The following is a 23,930-nucleotide window of genomic DNA, read 5'->3' on the forward strand; positions in this document are numbered from 1 at the left end:
ATCTGCATTGCCTTTTTGGAAAAATGTTTATTCAGTTCTTCTCCCCACTTTTTATTTGGGTTGTTTGTTTTTTTAATTTTTGATGTTGAGTTGTATGAGCTGTCTATATATATTGGGTCTTAACCCCTTATTGGTCATATCATTTGCAAATATATTCTCCCATTCAGTAGGTTGTCTTTTCGTTTTGTCAATGGTTTCCTTTGCTACGCAAAAGCTTTTAAGTTTAATTAGGTCCCATTTGATTATTTTTGCTTTTGTTTCCTTTGCTTTAAGAGATGGAGCTGAAAACATATTGCTTCAATTTATGTCAAAGTGTGTTTGGCCTATGTCTTCCTCTAGGAGTTTTATAGTATCCAGTGTTACATTTAGAAATTTAATCCATTTTATGTTTATTTTTGTATATGATATTAGAGAATGTTCTAATTTCATTCTTTTACATGTAGCTGTCCACTTTTCCCAGAACCACTTACTGAAGAGACTGTCTTTTCTCCATTGTATATTTTTACCTTCTTTGTCATAGATTAATTGCATGCAGGTTTAGTTAGTTCTGGGTTTTTATTTTGTTCCATTGATCTATGTGTCTGTTTTTGTGCCTGTACCATGCTGTTTTGATTACTGTAGCTTTGTAGTACAGTCTGAAGTCAGGGAGCATGATCTCTCCAGCTCTGTCATTGTATCTCAAAATTGCTTTGGCTATTCAGGGTCTTTTGTATTTCCATACAAATGTAAAACATTTTTGTTCTACTTCTGTGAAAAATGCCATTGCTATTTTTAATAGCAGTTGCATTGAATCTGTAGATTGCCTTGGGTTAATATGGTCATTTTAACAATATTAATTCTTCCAATCCAAGAACATGGTATATCTTTCCATCTGCTTGTGTTGTCTTTAGTTCCTATCATCAGTATCTTAGAGTTTTTGGAGTACCGGTCTTTTACCTCCTTAGGTAGGTTTATTCCTAGGTATTTAATTCTTTTTGAAGTGATGATAAATGGAATTGTTCCCTTAATTTCTCTTTCTGATAGTTTGCTCTTAGTGTAAAACAGATTTTTTGAAAGATGGGAAATACTAGATCATGTCTATGCCATGATGGGAATAATTCAGTTTAGAGAGGAATATTGGTGATTCCAGAAAGGGCACAACCAGTTGAAAACATGATGGTGTTAAGTGGGCAAGAGGCCCAGAGCAGAAACCAAAAGATTTGTCTTTGACAGGAGGAGAGGAATGTCACCTTTAAAGAGGGTGAAGATGCCTGAAGTTGGCAGTAGTAATGGAGGACTCGTTGTGGGGAGAAAACGTTTCTATTTTCTTAGTTAAGTATGAAGTAAAGCCACCATCTGAGAATGAAAGGGAGGCTAGTTGGTGGGATGTTTTCACAGACATTTAGAAAGCAACTTACTGGAAAGTGTAGTAGGATCGCACAGGACAATTAATTGTCCATTTCTTATTAGTGACCAAAAATTTAAAGTCAGATTGATCAGTCCAGGGATGAGGTTTGTTCCATCTTCTTTTCTTCCAAGCTCAGAAAGTTTCAAATTGGTGTTAGGTAGGGTTGGGTTTAAGGGGAGGCAAATATATGGAGGCAGAAAGGATCTAAAGGGTTAAGAGTATTTATAAGGAAGAGCTTATAATGTTGTATAATGGAGTCTAACCTGAACAAGGAGGGAAATAAAGGCAAGAATTGTTGAAAAACAGTCACAAAGTGCTGGGTCTGGCTTCCCAGTGAGATAGGAAAATTGGAAGTAGGTATTCTGAAGCTTTTGAGCTGGAAGGATAGAAAATGTAGTTGAAATGTGGACTATTTAATAAACATATTTTGGAAATGGCACATATTCTGGTGATGATCACAACTCTAAGGGTGTGATACAGTGGAAACTGATAGAGGAGGTAAGGAAATGAAAGGACAAGGAATTAGCATAGACATAGACACTTGACATCATAATTAAAAGTATTATAGGCTATATAACAAATAATGATCTCAGTTCCAAAACTCAGGAGTGCAGGAAATGTTACAACAACATTCTATGTTTTTATTTTCCATAAATCCACTCAAGTAAGATTCCAGGCTTCCATGGCCAAGGTGGGAGAAGGTGAGACCCCCATCATACTTGCCCCTCCCTCCCTCCAACCAGAGTCACACCAAGGTTCCAGCTGCTCTTGCAATGAGTTCTAATGAGTCCCCTCCTGCAGGTACAGCCTCTGCATGTACACACACTGCCCATCTTTTGAAATCTTGCTACCTTCTCAGCTTTCCTATCCCTCTCTCCTCTTTCTCCCTTAACTGCTCAGACACCAGACTTGCTCCTGAAGACTCAGTTCAGGCTTCTCTTGCATTAAGCCCTGCAGAGAGACCCAGGCAAGGAATTACAAACTGGGTTACCAGAATAAATGAAAGAGGAGGGGAAAATGCAGGAGAAAGAAACAGAAATTAATGTTTCAATAAATTATTTTAACAAAATTAGTATAATCTTGGTGTTTGTGAGTATATATGGTATACTTTGAATACAGGAGGCATACTCCAAAATGTAAGTTGGCGTCTGTTTAGATAAGTGAATGAGAGCTTTTGGAGTCTCATTATGGCTTTTCAAGTGCCTGTACAAAACTCTAAGCACATAATGGCTACATAATCAAATATGATTATTTATTTTATTCATTCATTATTTTTAGTCCAAAAGTCATTCTTTCCTACTGACAAATTGATAGAAGAAAACTGAAAAAAATGCCATTTACTTTAAGCTTGTATTCAACTTTAGTATTTATGATAATTAAAATATATCCATTCAATCAAAGGAAGCTCCCCACAAAGGAAGGAATTATAATTTAAAAAAGAAGCCCCTTCATGTCCCCTGTTTCCTGTTTGTAAAAACAATAAAGGCTTTAGTCTCCTAGGTCTTCCCTGAGTCCAAAGAGAAGGCTCAAGCAGTTAATAAGACAATAGATTCACAGGACTCCTAGCTCCTCCTGAAGGGATATGAATAACAATCTGATGCATATCTTTGAGTTGTTCCACAGAAACTAAGACCCCCCACCCAGGTGGAGGATGGTGACTACACCCTGATCATAAGGGTGTAGACCCCAGACTGGTTGGAACCAGAAGGTTGAGATTCTGGAGACATCACCCTGTTACCTCACTAACAACCAATCAGAAGAAAGTCACATACCCTGCAACCCTCACCCCTAATTTTGCCTTTAAAAATTCTTCCCTGAAAGCCATTAGGGAGTTCAGGCCTTTTGAACACAAGCCACCAGTTCTCCTTGCTTGGCCTTCACAATAGACCTTTCTCTGCTCCAAACTCAGATGTTTCAGTTTTTTTGGCCTTACTGTGCATTAGGCATATGAACTTGGGCTCGACAACACTACCATGATGAAAGAAGGAAGGGTGGAAGGAAGGAAGGGGAAAGAAAAATGAAAAGAAAAGAAAATTAAGAAAGAAAGAGGAAGTAAGAGAAAGAAGGTAACCTAGATACAGAGGGAAGAAGCAAAAAACTGAAACAGAAGTCCACAATTTGACCCAAATGGAAATGCAAAATTTATTGAAAGAACTTATGCAGCAAACAGATAAAATGGTGCTGATTGGCTTTTGTGCTTCTACAAAATAGGTTTTGAATTAATTTTAACATATTCTGAAATGCACCTTAATGGCCTTAATCAATACTGGGTCTGAGACTACAGTTACACTTGGGGTTCTTACTAAATTTAAACAAGGTACCAGCTCTAACCTTGGAAAAATTATTGAACACACAATAGAGGAGACAAGTTATATCTCACCTTAATCATAAGACCTATTGTCTTGCCAAAATTTCCCCTAGTTATCATGTCTTTTTCCCTAAAACAACTCATAGTGGGCATGGACATTATGATTCATTGAGTAATAAAATTAAATGAAGACTGGCACTTACAAATTGTCATGACAAAATGGGACCCTATGGTCCATCTCTTCAATCAAAATAGTTAATATGTCCCAATGTAAATGAAACTCAACCTTCAAGGATTATCCCCACTAAGTCACCAGAGAACAGCCCAGTTTGTCCTGTTCTTATGCTTGGAAAGAATGAATGGTGCTTCATGATGGATTACCACAACCTTAATGCCATGGTACCATCCATTAAATCCCCTATGCCCAATACTATTGAAATTACAAACTCTATCAAATCAGAAACTGGTAATCATTTTGCTAATAGAGATGTGGTCAATATGTTCTATTCAGTGTCTCTTTCAAGTCCCTTAGCCAGTTTGCCTTTATCTCCATAAGGACACCTTCATTTGGCTACCCATGGGGTACCTCACTTGCTCTGCCATTTTAAGTAATCTTTACAAACAGGATCTTAACTGCATCCAACTTTCTCAAAGAGCACAATTATGTCATCACACTGGTGACATCCTCCTCCCAGGAGATTCATTTAACACACTCATTAAGGATTTTCTCCTATTCCATAAGTCGCCCTTTCATTTTGTTGATTGTTTCTTTTTCTGTGCAGAAGCTTTTTAGTTTGATGTAGTCCCACCTGTGATTTTTGCTTTTGTTGCTTGGATATTCATTATTCTTTTTCTCTAGAACTTTCTTCACTACATTGTCCTTTTTATTTTCACATGTATTTTGCAATCATATTACCAACTTCTTTGGAAAACCCTATAGAATTTTTATTGAGTTTCCTCAAGCCTACAGATCAATTTAGGAGAACTGACATTTTGAAAACATTAAGACTTTATATCCATGAACATGGGCTAAATCTTCATCAAGTTTGTTTATATGTATTTCATTAAACTTTTTATAGTTTTCCACATTCAAGGATTCCACAGTATTGCTAGTTTTATTCCCAGGTGCCTTCTTGTTTTAGTTATAAAGGATGTATTATTTAAAACTATGCATTCTCATTGTTGCTGTTGTATAGAAAAGCTACTGGTGTATGTGTATTAATCATATGCTCTGTCATTTTTATAAGCTCTGCTTTATTAATTTTAATATTTTCAACTGTAAAATACCTATTTCACTTGGTTGTTATGAAGTTAAAATGAGGAAAACTTATATAAGCTATCTGGATTTGTAAGGGTACACTATTAACTCCTGGTTTCCTTTGCTCAGAGATATGCCCCTTGGTTGGTGCTAAATGAATTTAGGAGTCCAGGGCTCTGGAAGGACTCTCAATTAAGTATTCATTTTTCCAAGGCAGTAAAAAAAAAAGCAAAAATTGTGTGCCCTTTTACCTGTGAACCTCATACCCTATAAGGTTGGCTGAACTGCAGAAGTCTTTGTCTTTGAGTAATGTGCTTTGGATTTCACGAAATGAGCTGAGCCTCTAAGAGTAACCATTCACCAATCTGTACTAATTTCACTGAAATACCTTTCTCAGAACCCAGCAGGGCAGCATGACTTGATGCATTCTTCCATACACATTTACATACAATGAATATAAGATCCACATTTCAAAAGTTTACAGGCTTTTTTCCACTTTTTCACACATAAAACACACAAAGGAACCCAAAACTCAAGAGACTGCATAAAAGAAAAAGCTTTTATCTTTGATATTACAGACTTTTCAGAACCAAAGAATAATAACAGTAATAAAAACATCACTTTAACTCAATATCAGCTTTCTTCCAAAGAAATACTGTATAACTGCGTGTGAGGATAAGAGCAACAGTGAAGTATGTAGCAGAGTAAGGGAGCGAGGTTTTAGACGTTACAGCCCCAAATTTGTCTAATGTATCACATGTATGTTGAAGACCAGAATACAGACTTTTCATCTCTTCAAACTATTCTTCCTTCCAAAGCCAAATTTACTGATTAAAATTTCAGTGTCTTCAGCATAACAGTTAATTATAGATTATTGATAAACATGAATTATTTTGTACATTAATATTCAATCAAGGACCATGGTTATCAAGTGTTCTTCCCAAGGAACATCTTTGCTCATCTTTGAAAATGTTAATGGTTTATGCTTTTACAAGTATTATGTTAAGAATCATCATCATTGAAATCAATACAAGTTAATATGTAATTGGCTGACTTTCAAAGCTAATAATATTAAAAAATATTTTTAAACTACATAAATAGTTATAGTCTTCATAAATACTGATTATTTTAAACAAAAAAAACAATGTTTCTGCTTTAGTTGAAAACAAATTGAAGAAAAGCTTTTTATATTACATTCAGAATTTAATTATAAATACAAGTTTGTTATGTAAGTATATTTTTATAATTTTTATATTATATATATAATTGTATATTTTTATTTTTCAGAAATATTGTGATACTCCAGAATTTCAAGTATTAAATAGAATTCACTCCTCTAAGGTTTTACCATTTGAGGCCGTTAACTCACTGACCAATGTGAAAGGCAGTAAAACACTTTTTTGTAGCTCTTCTTGTCACCATTTTCCTTCTCAAAAATGAAGTCTCTAGCTTGTTTTCTCTGTTTTTCTATAAAGAAAACATATATACAAGAAATACTATATATATATTTGAGACACATTACAATCAATGAACCAATATTAATACATTATTATTAATTAAAGTCCATAATTTACATTAGAGTTCACTCTTTGTTTTGCACATTCTATAGGTTTGGCAAAAGTATAATGATATAATCCACCATTATATATATGGCCTTAAAATCACCTATGCTTCACCTTCATCCTGCCCTTGCCTCTAACCCCTGGCAAACCACTGATCTTTATGCTGTCTCCATAGTTTTGCCTTTTCCAGAATGTCACTTAGTTGAAATCATATAGTATGCAGCCTTTAAGATCATTTCTTACACTTTGCAATATGCTTTTAAGGTTCTTCCATGTCCTTTTATTGCTCATTTGCTTGTTTCTTTAAATGGCTGACTAATATTCCATTGTCTGGATGTAACAGTTTGTTTACCTACTGAGGACATCTTGTTTCCAAGTTTTAGCAATTCTGAATAAAGTTGCTATAAGCATTCATGTGCAGGTTTTTGTGTGGACATAAGTTTTCAACTCATTTGTGTATATGTGAAGGAGTGCAACTGCTGGATTATATGTTAAGATTTTGTGTATTTTGTAAGAAACTGCCAAACTGTCTTCCAAAGTGGCTGTAGCATCTTGCATTCTCACAAGTAATGAATAAGAGTTCCTGTTGCTCCACATCCTCATCAGCATTTGGTGTTGTCAGTGTTTGGATTTTATCTAATTCTATAGGTATGCAGTAGTACATCACTGTTGATTTAATTTATGATTTCCTAATGACATATGGTGTTAAGCATCTTTTCATACACTTACTTGCCATCTGTATATCTTCTTTGGTGAAGTGTCTCTTCAGTTCTTTGTCCTTCTTTTAATTGGTTGTTTTCTTATTGTTGAGTTTTAAGAATTCTTTGTATGTTCTGGAAATCCGTCCTTTATCAGATATGTTTATGCAAATATTTTTATCAGTTTGTGGCTTGACTTTGCTTTCTATTAACCGTATCTTTTGCAGAACAGAAGTATTTTATTTTAATGAAGTCCTGTTGCATTTTATATTGAGTTCTATGATCCATTTTGAGATCCATTTAATGTATATGAAAAGTATAAGGTCTTTGTCTAGATTCATTTTTTTTTTGCATGTAGCTGTCCAGTTGTTCCAGCACCAAAATTACACACGGAGAAATAGACAATCTCAATAAGCCTATATCTATTAAAGAATTTGAAACTATAATTAATAACCTGCCGAAAAGAAAGCACTAGGGCCAGGTTGGTTCACTGGTGAATTTTAACAAATATTTTAGGGAGAATGTATGCTTATTCTCTAAAAATAGAACTAGAATGAATACTTTCTAACTCATTCTATGAAACCAGCATTATCCTAATACCAAAAACATACAAAGCGTTACAAAAAAAGGGAAAAATTCAGACAAATGAATGTAGTTGCAAAAATCCTGAACAAAATATTAGTCAATCAAATCCAACTATGTATGAACAGAATTATACACCATGGGCAAGTGGGATTTATCCCAGGTATACAAGGCTGGTTCAACATAAGAAAACCAACTAGTGTAATTCATCATATAAACAGGTTAAAGAAGAAAAACTATATGGTCTTATTAATAGATACAGAAAAAGCATTTGACAAATCCAGCACTCATTCATGACAAAAACTTTCAGTAAACTAGAAATAGAAGGGAACTATTGCAACTTAATAATGAGAATTTACAAAACACCTACAGCTAATATAATATTTATTAGTGAGAAACTAGATGCTTTCTCACTAAGATTAAGAACAAGGCAAGGATATCGCCTCTTAACACATTTTTTCAACATTGTCCTAGAATTCACAGCTAATATAATTAGACAAAAAAAAGGAAATTAAAAGTATATAAATTAGAAAGGAAGAAATAAAACCGTTTTTGTAGATGACATGATCATCTATGTAGGAAATCTCACAGAATCAACAAAAAACTTTGAGAACTAATAAGCAATTATAGCAAGGTTGCAGGATACATTTTTCACATTTACAAGTTAATTGCTTCCCTGTATACCAGCAATGTACAACTGGGTTTTGAAATTAAAAACACAATATCATTTACATTAACACTGAAAAATGAAATACTTAGGTATAAGTCTAAGAAAATATGTATAATATCTATATGAGGAAAAACTACAAACCTGTGATGAAAGAAATCAAATAATTTAAATAAATGGAGAGATACTACATGTTCATGTATAAGACGATCAAAATTGTTAAGATGTCAGTTCTTCCCAACTTGATCTACAGATTTAATTAATCCCAATCAAAATCCCAAGTAATCTTGTGGATATTGACAAACTGATTCTAAAGTTTATAAAAACCCAGAATGGCTGACACAGTATTGAACGGAGAGAACAAAGTTGGAGGATTAACATTACCCAAAATCAAGATTTACTATAAAGTTAACAGTAACCAAGACAGTGTGGTATGGGCAAAAGAATAGACAAATAGATCAATGGAACTGAATAGAAAGCCCAGAAATAGACCAAGACAAATGCAGTCAACTGATTTTGACAAAGGAACAGAGGCAATATGATGAACAAAGATAGTCTTTTCAACAAACAATGTTGGAATAACTAGACATCCACATGCAAAAAAAAAAAAAAAGTGAATTTAGAAACAAACCTTACACCTTTCATGAGCATTAAGTCAAAATAGAGCACAAACCTAAATATAAAACACAAAGCTATAAAACTTCTGGAAGATAACATAGAAGAAAATCTTCTAACACTACAACACTCTGGAAAAGGCAAAACTATGGAGACAGTAAAAAGATTAGGGGTTGCCAGGAATTAGGGACAAGAAAAGGAATGATGAACAGGTAGATTACAGGAATTTTTAGGGCAGTGAATCTATTATGTTTGTAATGGTTTGTAATGGTCAATACATGTCATTATATTACAAACAATAATGTTTGTAATGGTCAATACATGTCATTATACATTTATCCAAACCTATAATGGTCAATACATGTCATTATACATAACGGTCAATACATGTCATTATACATTTATCCAAACCTATAGAATGTACAACACAAATAGTGAACTTTAATGTAAAAGTTAATTAACAACAATATATCAGTATTGGTTCATCAGTTGTAAAAATGTACCACTAATGCAAGATGTTAATAATTGGGGAAAAGGGAATGGGGCGTTGGCAGAATAGAAAAATGGAATCTCTGTATCTGCTTAATATTTCTGTAAACCTAACACTGCTCAAAAAAATTAAGTTTCTAATTAAAGAAATAGTGGCGGAGAGAGTTGTAGATTTGTAGCAAAGTGCTGATTCATGAAGGTTTTAGAGATTTAACAAAAATGCAGTAAGAGATTGCTTAGGGCTAGGAGGCTTGTGGGGATAGTAGGGTGATAGGTATGGGATTTCTTCTTGAGGTGACAAAAATGTTTTAAAATTAACCATCGTGATCATAGCACATACCTGTGAATATACTAAAAACTACTGAATTTTACACTCTAAATGGGTGAGTTATAATCATATGTGAATTATATCTTAATAAATCTGGCCAAAATATTAAATGGCCTAGATCTGTGTTATTAAATTAAATAAACAGCACTTAATAGTTTTTCTATTGCTGAAGTGTATGCTGTAAGGTTCTAACATCTGACTTCTTCCCAGGAAGTCAATAATGTTTAAAAGTATAAAATTTCAGAGTTAATATCATTTTTTTACAGATTTCAATGACAAGAGAATCACAGATGCAAGGATCAAGAGCCATTAAAATAGTTTCCTTCCAGATCACGGACTAATGAATAAGATTTCCAAATGTCAATATTAATGACATGGAAAAGTATACAATATTAATTTGGAGTGAAGCTGTCAGCATTTGTTTTTGAATGAAAACAATTACAAAACCCTCTTCCCCAAACACACACATACAAATGCAGAAGAGTGAATCCTCCTTCATGAAGCTACCAACTCAGCAGCCTTCAATGAAGGGCATACAAAAGATGGAGCGCACTACAAATATCCATGTTGCCACCACCTCAATAACAGAGGAGTGGCTTTATCATCGGAAGTAATCGAAAGAAAGAAAGAACAGATGGACGTCTGGTTTATGGGGACTCACACAATAAGCATCACCCTAGGTGGAGGGCTTGCCATGAATAGAAATTAGATGTTAGAAAGAAGAAACATGAGAGCAACAGAGAGGAAGACGGTTTGGAGAAGGGATACTCAATTATTTTATTCGGTTGTTTTATTTTGTAATATATGTCTGACAAACTGCACAGAATTGCATTCTCTTACTGAGTGAAACTAATTAGTGTATTTATTTTAAATTGAGGCTATCTTGTAAAAAAGCTGAAGAACTAAAACCAAAAAAAAAGATTTCTTTTGATTCTTTTAAAATATCCTATGAAAACCTAGCTTTTAATAGGGACTTTAGATCACTGTTATTTGGGATATTTTGTATACTCTCTTCTACAGTTTCGAATTCACCTCTGTTTCATCAAGTGAAAAATCACATTTCATTGTACTTGTGCTCCATTTGTGCTCCATATAATATCTTCCCACCCTTGTTTTAGTATTATCTAAGATCTTGGGAGATTTAAATCAAAAATATGTGGATGGTTTTGGACTCTAAGCTTGGAGCATCAACCAATTATGTTTGAATTCAAGAGACTGAAATAGCTATTGGCAACAGTGTAACCAAGGGAGGAGATCCCTTCTTACACCTCACACATGCACATTTCGCATGAGTGCCTTTACTGTAGCTTTATGACAAAGATGTTTAAGCACGTGGCAATTAAAAAAAAAAAACCACTTTTGTGCTCTAAATTCTTGTCATATTCTTCAAACTTATTGTCCTAAAAATATTTATATAAACAACTGAATTTCAAAGGCATATATTTAAAAGCTTTCTTATTATATATGCATATAGATCAACTTCTTATACACTGTAAGCTGTAAGATGGAAGAATTTCTGCATCTAAGTGCATGCTTCTTTTCTTAGACATATTTGCACAATCATTGCAGGCTAAAATTGATGGTGCTCCTGAATGCAAGTTCCCTATAAGGTAAAATTCAGTTTCCTGTACTTCATTCCTATAATCTATAAATATTGAAATGAGGTAACTAGAAGGTAAATTCATTTAAAAATTTAACTCAATTATTATTGTAACACATTGAATATTGTTTATTAGCATATATATTTTAAGGCACTGACTTAACATAGGAATGATTCCCAGGGTGAAAACATGTATGTGATGTTTTAGAGAATAAAACAAAATTATTTTTATAACATATGTATATATATAAATGCATATATTAGCCAATATCCATTTGTAAACCTTTATTCTATTCAGACTTAATATTCCACTTCCAAAAAGATATGTCCATGTAAAGTTAATAAAGCTCAACTCTTAAAATATGTCTATGTTTAAGACATAAAGGTGCACTATACACCAAATTCAGTTATTTAAATTTGTATTTCATATATAAATTGGACTACACTGCATTATGTAATACTCCATAGGTATTGAATAAGTAATAAAAACTAAAAATAATATTTATCTAGATGATATTATTGACCAGAAGGTATGTCCTGAATTATTATAAATATTTCAAGAGGAGGAGGATTATCTATAAAATCTTTTCATCTGAAGTCCTGCATCTTATGATATGGATAGAACTTTATCTAAACATGTATAGTTTCCTTTGAAGAAATTGGTAAGAAACTCTTTGAAAAGAAGAAAAAAACAAAACAAAACAACAAAAGCAAGGGGCAATTTAGAACAGTTTATGTTGCTCTTTGTTTTACTAGATCTTATTTAATTTAAAATCAATTTGAAATCTCTAGTAATATGTAATGTTTACTTAAGTAGAAGCAATCAGACAAATAGTGTTTTAAGTACAGATGTGCCCAGCCACTCTGGTAATTCATTTTAAAGACGCCTTAAGATAATAGGCTGAGATTTCCAAATAGATTTAGTTACAGGAGGGCTAGCTAACAAAGTCACTTCTAAAAGTTTGTGCTCTGATATTACAAACACCAATATAAAATATTGCCTATTATCTTTAGATCTCAATTTTGCATTAAGTTTTGGATGTATAACTGTAAAAAGCCACTTTATAATTCAGTGATATTTGGGGGCAAACTTAATAATATTTTTTCCAGAAAAAAATATAATGGAAGCAAAAAATATCTATTCAATTGGAACTTTTAAATTTTAGTCACAAAATTAATAGAGGCACATAGTTTAAAAAGTCAAATAGCACTAAAATGTTTACCTTGAAAATTAGCTTTTCACAGAAGCTGTGGAACTTGGGCAAGTCATTTACCTGTCTGTGCTTCAGTTTCCTCATCTGTAAAATGGGGATAATAATATGTCAGATTCACAGAGGTGCTGTGAGGATTAAATGAATTAGTGTGTGTGAAAGACTTGGTACAATGCCTGGCCATAGCAGGATATTTATAGATTCAACTATTATTATTACTGTTCCCACCCTCAGAAGTAATCGTCTCGATTCCCATAAACAGTCTCTGTCTCTTTCAGAACAGAATTTTTCTTCCTACTCTCAATTAAATGTAAATCTGTTTGAGGGGAAGCACAGGATATGCATTCATATTTAGTTGAAGTTAAAATTTCAAAATTTGGAACACACCTACCTGATTCCTTTTTCTCATGCTTCTTGATAGAATATGGAATGCTTGTTTTCCTGTTTATCTAATCCAAAATATTCAAAACACTTTCAAGGTCTGTAGAGAACAGACTTGTGGTTGCCATGTGGTGGGGGCGGAAGTACTGGGAGTTTGGGATTAGCAGATGCAAAGTCGTGTATATAGGATGGATAAACAACAAAGTGCTACCGTATAGCACAGGGAACTATATTCAATATCCTGTCATAAACTGTAATGGAAAAGAATATGAGAAAGAATGCATATATATATATATATATATATATATATATATATATATATATATAAAACTGGATTACTGTGCTGTATAGCAGAAATTAACACAACATTGTAAAGTCAACTATACTTCAAGAAAATGAATTAAAACAAAAAACTCTTTCAGGGTCTGAATAATAATCATCTTTCAGAATTGAGCCTGAATTTACAGCTGGACTTACACATATATCTTTCTATCTCAAAATATATTTTATAGAGATAAGTCATTGTCTCAGTTTTTGTTGTTACTTATAAGATTATGTTTTGATAGAGTTTGTATGGAAATACCATGTGGCATAACTGCCTATTTCACACCCTAGGAGGTGGGAAGGGTATAAGGACTCATCATCAACCCAGATTGTCATCTGATTCAACTAATTGGCATTTCAGTCTCATAAGCAACATTTGAAATTTTTACTGCAAGCAACTAATGGGATGAAGAACAACACAAGTAATCAGATCAAATAAAGGCATCTGCTGGAGTGGGATCCCAGGGTCCCACCCCACAGCTTTTTATGGAGAATTTTGTTTTCATGGAAAGGCCAGAATTCCGTAGGGATGGAGTTTCATGATCAGAAAGTAAAGAAAAACCTCTCTGTATTATTAATATCAACACACAAAATAATATAAATGCATTAGACATTTCTCAATTTAGAATAAGGATAGCATGTATGAACATGTTTTGGGAAGGTTATTGAAATTCTCTAAATCACTTTGATATCCTTAAGTTTCTTAAGGCATTTATCAGAACTCCACAAGAACAGAACTCTTCTTTGTTGCTTGAGTCAATAAAAATCTGACTCAACTTCTATTTTAGGTCACAGATTTTTAATGGAGTAAACCAGGATTTCCTTCATAATGAAACTACAAGGCCTGCACTCTACGGCAATTCAGTAAACTCTGAATTATAGATGCTAAAAGTCCTTTTGTCAGTTAGGAGCAGCGTAATTCTTTGTTGGGAGCAACATAATTGGAGAATTTTTCTTAAGAAAAGGAGAATTTATTAAACCATCTCATGGGCTCGCAGAATCAATAAGAGGCTGAAGGACTGGGCTTGGGAAATAAGTAGAAACCAAATACCCCTGGATCAAGGGTGGGAGTGGGTGAGGGGGCAGGACCATATTTGCCTTTTGGTTGGACCCTGCTGCCCCCTTTATTTTTACCTGTTCAGGACCAACTGAGAGCTACCAGTCCTCTTATTTTTAGTTTTTTTTGAGGAACCTCCCCTACTTCTGGGTATATAGTTAATGGAATTGAAATCAGGATCTCATTAAGATTTCTGCACTCCTACATTCACTGCAACAATATTATTCACAATAGTCAAGATGTGGAAGCAACCTAAATGTCCATCAACAGATAATGGATAAAACATATGTGAGATATATATAATGGACTATTAATCAGTGTTAAAAAAGAAGGAAATCCTGCCATTTGTGACAACATGAATGAATGTGGGAAACATGCTAAGTGAAATAAGTCAGACACACAAGGACAAATACTACATGATACCCCTTATGTGAGGAATCTAAAATAGTCAAATCACAGAAGCACAGAGTAGAATGGTGGTTGCCAGGGGCTGAGGGAAGGGGGAAAAGAGAAGGTGTTAGTTAAAGGGAACAAAGTTAGAGTTATGCAAGATGAATAAGTCCTAGAGATCTTCTGTACAGAATACTGCCTCTAGATAGTAACACGGTACTGTGCTCTTAAAAATTTGCTAAGGGGATAGATCTTACGTTGTGTTCTTATCCCAAAATAATAATAAGAAGAAGAAGAAGGAGAAGAAAAAGGGTGGAAGAAAAAAACAACCACCTGCTTAGCACAGAGTGCAGGTCACAACCCCACTCTCATCTGCAGGTGAAGTGGTTTCCACAATAGCAGGAAACACGCTGCCTCTCAATAGGAAATCACATCTGGGTTAATTCCGCAGAGTCAGGGGCGGGTGGGTGCTGGGCAGTCGAAAAATAACAAGCAGAGTTTCCCAAATTTACATCTATTCATGTACATGAAACAGGCTGGGACCTGGGAGCCTTTTCTGCAGTGCTGCAGTGCTTGCAAATGGACAAATGTCTCTTAGAGCAACAAAATGCAAAGAAACTATAAGGGACTAAAAATAACTGCGTGCATGCACAGTTGGGGCAAATTCTGGACAAAAGATACAAAAAGACCAAAAAAGCCCAACTGCCACTTCTGAAGAGCTAGAAGCAAAAATGGGGGTCGGGAGCAAAGGCAGGGTTCTGTGCAGGCCCCCTGCACTCAGCACCACCAAAGGGGTGGGAAGACCACCTAAGCCACCCCTCCGGCCCAACCCTGGGACACACCACTACCTCCCCCCCATATAAGGAACCAGCTGCCCCCACCCCTACCCCCAGGAAGCAAGCAAGGGAACCTGTTGCTTGTTCTCACTTCCCCTGCTGCAACAGGGGTCCCAATAAAGCTTTGCCTGAATTTCTTGTCTGATCTCTGATCAATTTCTATTGATTAAGGAGGCCAAGAACCCTGGTCAGTAACATACACACTTCAAATTCCAGAAATTGTAAGTCTTGCTGAACACAATTATCTTTCAGATAAGAAAGTGTTCCACCCACTCACCAAAGGCAGAAAACCTCAAGTCTCCGCATCCAGCCCCAATCCTAGGATCTCCGGTTGTTGTCTAATCCTCCTCTAAGACGGTCACAGGCACATCTACATCATCAGAAACCCACAGAGTAATGGTGAATGTAACCATCACTATACTGGTCTATATAAAATGGTTTGACAAGGGAACGGGATGGGGGAGGAAAATGAGTTATGGAGCGTGGAAGGAAACGTGTGTAGGCATGTGCTTCTGCATCATTCGTGATACTGTGACATCCCTCAGCCATTCTCTGCTCCATGGTCACCTTGTTCTCAGCCAGCACCAGGCTCGTTGGTGTCTTCACTTGGTGACATGATCCAGACATTCATTTCTGAAGGAACTGAGACCTTCACAGCCCAGCCAATGTGATGTTGTTGCCTCTTGAATTTTCATAAGATATAGATGTAGGGAGGCAGGACACAAGATCCCTTTGATCATCAGAAAGGATTTCTCCCACCCATCTCATAACACTTTTTTCCCAGCTTGCCTAGTGATCAACAGAGACCAGGGTGCCAGGGGCAGCATCAGTTTTAATTCAGTAGAGCCACTGTTGTGCCAGCTGGTGGATGCATCCCTCCTATGGGTCAGACAATCTCTAAGTAATCAGAGTCTCAACTTAGTGACAGGAAGAAAAGGGTTTGTAAGAAGATCATTAAATGGTTCACAAGTGAAGGTGGAAGTGGTCACTAGTTCAGAAGAATAGTCAGGTCCTATAAAACAATGTGTCATAGAAATAGTCAAGATGTATATATACACACTACTATATATAAAATAGATAACCAATAAGAACTTACAGTATAGCACAGGGAACTCTACTCAATACTCTGTAATGACCTATATTGGAATAGAATCTAAAAAAGAGTGGATAGGGCTTCCCTGGTGGCACAGTGGTTGAGAGCCCGCCTGCCGATGCAGCGGACACGGGTTCGTGCCCCGGTCCGGGAAGATCCCACATGCCGCGGAGCAAGAGTGGATATATGTATATGTGTGATTGATTCACTTTACTGTACAGCAGAAAGTAACACAACATTGTAAATCAATTATACTCCAATAAAAATTAATTTAAAAAAATAAATGATACCAATAAAAAAAAAAGAAAAGAAAAGAAAGATGTGACCCAGGGTACTGCTTCTGCCACTGAAGAGCTCTAGCTCAGCTGCCCTGGACCCACTCGTATAGCTGGACAGGCCATTGCTGCTGCCTGCTGTGGTGCCCCCCCCCACCAAGAACTCCACAACTGCAGTCACAACAATAAAATCCGACTACTTCTTTATCTTTTCCCCACTTGTTCCTGACTCTCAGTCTTGGGTTGCAGGATCCCAGTGGCCGAGCCCAAGGTTCATGCCCTCACACTGGCTGCCAGGGGCACCAAGAAGGGGAATCTGCTACCTTCAGTTATTCTGAATGAGTTGATACACCTAATTGTTGTATTTTCATGTCTTCCCAGACGAAAGCTGTCAAGGAACAGCCTATTGTAGACAAACTCTATTTAGAGTATAATTAAAGAACCAAATTAAAAAAAGAATCCTAAGCTTCAGTTAAATAAATAAATAATAAACACATACATACATATGTACATACATCAAAAGAAGAAGAGAACATAACAGTTTATCCTCCAATTGACACATGAATACATTCCTTACTTTCAGCACGTTCACAGAAGCAAACAGAGACCCCGAGAGACTCAAGCTCTGTGCTCTCATTTTTCCTTTCTAGTGCCAATGAAACAGACTCCAAAGTGCTCGCATGGCTAATTATTGGCAGAACTAGAGTGAAGATGCCACACTAAATATTGAGCTTCCTGGGAACACCATCCAAGCATTACACATCCACTGCAAGTCACACGGTGCCTGTCACATAGTCAGCCCTAAATAGTTTATACTAAATGACCGAGTCCACACACTTTCCAATATATTAAGCTTTATGTACCTCCATTAATAAGCATTTCACAGTTAAGGATTGAATTTTAGACTTCCATTCCCCTCACCTCCTTAATTCCATGCTAACTGAAAGATAGCACCTTGAGAACACAGGAATTCTAGACATTCTGGTGGTTCAAGTCATGTTTCAAAAGCAGAATTGTTGCAGGTTTTTTTCCTTCTTCAAATAACACTTGGCACAGAAAAAGCATATGAATGCAGCACACTACATTTTCCCCTGCCAGCAGCTCGCTCATGGAGCATCTACTCACGAAAACACAATTTTTAAAATTTATTTATTTATTTTATTGAAGTATAGTTGATTTACAATGTTGTGTTAGTTTTAGGTGTACAGCAAAGTGATTCAGTTATATATATATATATATATATATGCACATATACATATGTCTATTCTTTTGCAGATTTTTTCCCATATAGGTTATTACAAAATATTGAGTGTTTTTCCCTGTGCTGTACAGCAGGTCCTTAATACCCAGATGGATAACCACTTATAGGTATTATAAGGATTCCATTCAGAATAGGGAACAGTAAGTGACTCCTTCACATTAGGTCAGGCAGAGTTTTCTCAGTTACTTTTTAAGTGTTTTTTATTGATTTTGTTTTGTTTTGTTTTGCCTAAGAACTAGTGGGACAGAATCATTGAATGCGTAAGCTGAAAAGACTCTGGACTAGTCCTCTAATGGAACAAATGAAGAGAACTCACCCAGAGACCAAAGACCTGGCCAGCACTCCTATCCCAGGGCTTTATCACCACCACACATGGTCTCGGGGGCCACATTCATTGAATGCCTACCACTTGGTCTGTATCATATTTGATTTTACAGAGAAATAACAATCACCTTTTCCTCCCTATTGCAGAAGGTATTCTTGCTACTTTGATAGTGAGAATGCATTTAAAAAACATTTTTAAAGCAAATCTTTCCAAGTGTGAATATGAATATGTGGATGTTTTTGGTCTTGCACGTTCAATAATATGAAACAATAATGACTGAAAGAGTATAACTAAAGTAGGAAAGAACACTCTCTTTTCTCCCTAAAAATGTGTCAGAATCATTGGGCTTATAAAAGCCTGGAATCACAAAAGTCGTTGATGAAAAATGTGATTGGGATAGCTCCAATTAGATACTTTCTAAAATATTTGTATTTCCTCTTTCTCAAGTATTTTAAGCTACAGAGAGGCTCCTTAACTGTAATAAGATTCATTGAAGACTGACTCTTCACAGATGAGCAGAGCCCAGCCTGCCCTCAAGCACATGTGTGGGAGAGATGCTCTCAGTTCAAGGCAGGCTCTCTGTGACCTAAAATCTGGGTAAAGCTGCACAATGCTATGAAGGCAACTTGTGAGGAAAGAGAGGGGAGTGTGCGGGAAAGCAACAGAGCCTGGCTCTCAGGGAAGATCACGGTTCAGGGGCCAAATAGTCTGGGTTGGATCTGGTCCCCAGTCCTGAGCAAACTTGGAAACATCACGAAATCTCTTCAGAGTCTCTCAAACAATATGTCACTGTGAGGTCTTTAAATTCTATACCAGCTCTGTAACTCTTTATTTTCATCGCTTAATCCAGGGGTCCCCAACCAACTGTCCGAGGCCTGTTAGGAACCCGGTGGCACAGCAGGAGGTGAACAGTGGGTGAGAGAGAGAGAGAAGCTTCATCTGCTGCTCCACGCTGCTCGCATTACCACCTGAATCACGCCCGCCACTGTAGCTCACATTACTGCCTAAACCATCCCCCTGCTTCCGTGGAAAAAATGTCTTCCACAAAACTGGTCCCTGGTGCCAAAAAAGTTGGGGACCGCTGGAATCGGTTTGCCACAATTTACTATGTAACCTCATGTAATTCTCATTAGGTTTCAGCAGCTTTGGACTTGTCACTTACCTTGACATCAGAGCTCTACAAAATTGTTTAAATTAATGAAAAATTCCATAGCCCATGATATCATGTATCTTAAGAGACTGCCTTTCTGTTAATGTTATTCATTGGTTACTAGACTTATCTACCTGTGGTTAATCTATCTCAAGAGTTAGCAAATATTATTCAGCAGAACCTAATATTTCTAATACAGTGTGTCAAAAATTACATTAAATTTTCCCCAAGATATAGTCCCTAATACAATTTTTGCTTCTCTTAGTATGTTACAAATGATAAAATGACTGCCTGAAAGTTGAAGTTGTCTTGAGCAGTTTAACACCCTCAAAAAAACACTTCTATATAGACTTTTTTCTTACTTTAACACATTACTTTTTTTAATGATTTCTTCTGAAATAATTATAGACTGACAGGAAGTTGCAAAAATAGGACAGTAAGTCCCAAGTAATCTTCATCTGGTTTTCCTAATTGGTTACATTTTATGTAACAATAGGATACTATCAAAGCTGGGAAATTGACATTGCTACAAGCTATGTGTGTGCCATATTATCACATGTGTTGCCACCACCAAGATCAAGATATATAACTGTTCCATCACCACAAAGATCTCCCTCCTGTTACCCCTATATAGTCACACTTACCTTCTTCCCACCCTGGCCCCCATGCACCATCCCTAAAACTTGGCAACCACTTATCTGTCTCCTTTTTTGTCATCTTGAGAATGTTATATAAATGTATTCATATAATATGTGACCTTCAAATACCAACCTCAAAGGTTGGCTTCTTTCACCCAGCATGTTTTTTGAGATCCATCCAAGTACTTGCATGTAGTTAATACTTTTTACTGTTAAGTAGTGTTTCATAGTATTAATGTACCACGGTTTGTTTAACCATTCACTTATTCTAGAACATTTTGGTTGTTTCTAGTTTGGGGCTATTACAAACAAAGCTGCTAGAAACAATCATGTAGAGATACTTGCATGGACATAAAATTTAATTTCTCTGGGATGAATGTATAAGATACTTTTGAACATTTTTGGAAAATCAGTGTGTATAATTATGTTGTTCTGCTGCTTCTTATGTCACTGAAAGAAAAGGATGAACTTGGTGATTTGATTTCCAGCTCAAGTGCCACATAAATGACCATGTGCCCTGAAGGAGACCACTGTGTCCTGTAACTACAGGGCTGGAAATCAAGCACAGAACTTCATCATGCAACTGGTTGAATTACAATGCAAGTTGAACTCCCAGTTTTGAAGGGCATCTACTGCTGAATCAATGTGAGGGCATTGATTGGGAAAGAACTGGATCCTATAAGTTGGGATGGGGACCTGTGGGAAGATCCTGATGAAGCTGGGGATATTGAGCCCTTAAATTGTGACAAATCTTTTTTACCAGTGGTATTGGCCTCCCCAGCCCCAGCAGAGATGGTTTCCTCAACCCCAGTGGAAGTGTCCTCTCTACATACAGGCTATCAGCCTTTTCATCTCCGTCTGAGGGGATTAACCCTGCATTGCCTGAGGAAAGGGGCATAGCCTCCCCTGACACAATTGTCATGTAACATAATTATTAGTCTCCTCAGGACCCACCCCTACCACCCCACCTTACTTCTGGACATTTAACTAGACTCAAGCTCAGCAGGTCCCTAAAGGTGGGATACAATCTGTGACTCATGAGGAAGTGCATTACATTCCAAAATAATGACTTTCATTTTCTAAGTTACACAGACAAAATCTTGGGAAATGTGTGGGAATAAGTTCTAAAGGTGTGGGATAATGGAAGAAGGAATTCCTTATAAGGTTGAATGAGGCTGAATTTATGGGCTCACTAAATAGGGCGTCTGCATTTAATGTTGCAGCTTGAGGAATTAGACAGGGCTCTAGCAGTTTGGATGGTTGGTTGGCTGAAACATAGGCCAAAAGGTGGCCCACATGAGTACACTGGAAATGCTGGACCTGCCTCAGTTTAATCTAGAGAAGAACTTCAGAGGATTAGGGATAGAGGAATGTTAGAGTGGATTTGTCACTTAAAATCTGCTCACCTGACTGGGGGTTTCCAGAATTTTTACCTTCCATCAGTACTGTGAGGAATAAATTTATGAGAGGATCCCCAATATCCTTTGTGGACAAAGAATGTCACCTGCCATACCAGTAAACAAAGGATGTTGCAGCCATCAAGCCATCAGCCACTGCAGCCACCCCTGATAGTGCACCCTGAGGGGATTTAAGACATAGAAAAACAGGATACTGGCCCTAGATAGGTTAGGTGCATATCAAAGGAATAATTTTATTAAGCCCAGATTCTTACATCTTCCCATACATAGAAAAGTGTTAAAATCATTAACTTGAGATGTCTGGTTTTCCTTTAATTAGCAGTCAAGTTTTGATGTTTGATTACTTGGGTTTTTTTTTTTTTTTTTTTTTTTTTTTTTTTTTGCAAAACTCCTCTATATTCTGTTTCTCTTTGGAACTGTCTCTAGAGCTATCTGAGAGGCTGTATCCCAGGCTTAACTCCTCAACTGTGTTCCAAATGAAACATAATTTTCAACTTTTAAGTTGTGCTTTTTTTTTTTTTCAGTTGACACCTTGAATACTCTATGGTTGCTTTCTCTGTAGATCAGACCTCACAGTGGGAAATGCAGTCACTGCCTAGGGAAACCTAAATGCAAAGAGGGTCATTGAATCCTGAGGTGCTAGGGGCCAAGTGGCAATATTCAACCACTGAGGGCAAAGTGGACATGGTTACCTTAATGTACAGCAGAGTCACAGCAGCAATCAGAGTGGTCTGACTCATGCTGACTTATGGTGTTGATAAATTGATCATAGTGTTCCTAGAAGTGAAATAGATAGGAAGCCTACTAAATTTGTACTTATCTGCGTAAGCAGAAAAGTTCTAGGTCAAGTGAATAAAAGTCGAACCCAAATCATAGAAACAGAGAGTCACATCCCCTCAATACATTCCTAGACATGAGACAGTTTATGGATCCCGAACCCCTGGAATGAAGGCGAGGCTGGGTCTCATTGAGGAAGGACCCCAGTGCGCTACTGAGAGTTTATATTGTCAATTCTTGCCGCAGCCTTCCCCAGAATGATGTTTGGCCTTTTACCAGAGTAGCTGTGCACTGGGGAAAAGGAAATTATTAGACCTTTTGGAGAACAACTGACTCTGGCTTTGAAATGATACTAATTCCAAGAGACCTAAAGCATTGCAGGGGCCCAAAAGTCAGAGTAGAGGTTATGGAAGTCAAGCGACTAATGGAGTTTTAGCTCAGTTAGCTCAGTTCTGTCTCATGGGCCCAATGGTTCCCCAAACCAATCATGTGGTTATTTCTCCAGTTCTGGAATGTATACTTGGTATAGACATATTTCGCAGCTGGCAGATTCTCCACATTTGTTCCCTGACCTGTGGAGGGAGGGTTATTATGATGGGAAAGATGAAGTAAAGGCCAGGAGAACTGCCTCTACCTAGGAAAACAGTAAATAAAATTTAATACCACGTTCATGGAGGGACTGCAGAGTTTACGGCCAGCATCAAGGACTTGAAGGAGGCAGGGGTGGTGGTTCCTACAACATCCTATCTGGCCTGTGCAGAAGACAGATGGATCTTGGAGAATGACGGTAGATTATCATAATCTTAACCAGGTGGTGACTCCAATTGTAGCTGTTGTTGCAGATGTGGATTCAATGCTTGAGAAAGTTAGCACTCACCCTGGTAAATGGTATGTAAGTATATGTATTTGATCTGGAAAATGCCTTTTTATCCATCCCTGTCCATTAGGCCCACCAGAAGCAGATTGCTTTCAGGTGGCAAGGCCAGTAATATACTTTCACTATCCTACCTCATGAGTATATCAACTTTCTAGCCTGATGCCATAATTTAGTTTGCTAGAAAACACATTTGACTCTCACTTCCATAAGATATCACACTGGTCTATTACATTGCTGACACTATGCTGGTTGGATCTAGTGAACAAGCAGTAGCAACTACTCTAGATTTGTTGGTAAGGCATTTATGTGTCAGAGGACAGAAAATACATCAGACAAAATGCCATGGCCTCCTACGTCAGTGAGATTTCTAGGGACTCAGTGGTATGAGCCATGTCAAGATATCCCTTCTAAGGTGAAGGATAA

Source organism: Tursiops truncatus, chromosome 6 (assembly GCF_011762595.2).
Source record: "Tursiops truncatus isolate mTurTru1 chromosome 6, mTurTru1.mat.Y, whole genome shotgun sequence".
Taxonomy (NCBI): Eukaryota; Metazoa; Chordata; class Mammalia; order Artiodactyla; family Delphinidae; genus Tursiops; species Tursiops truncatus.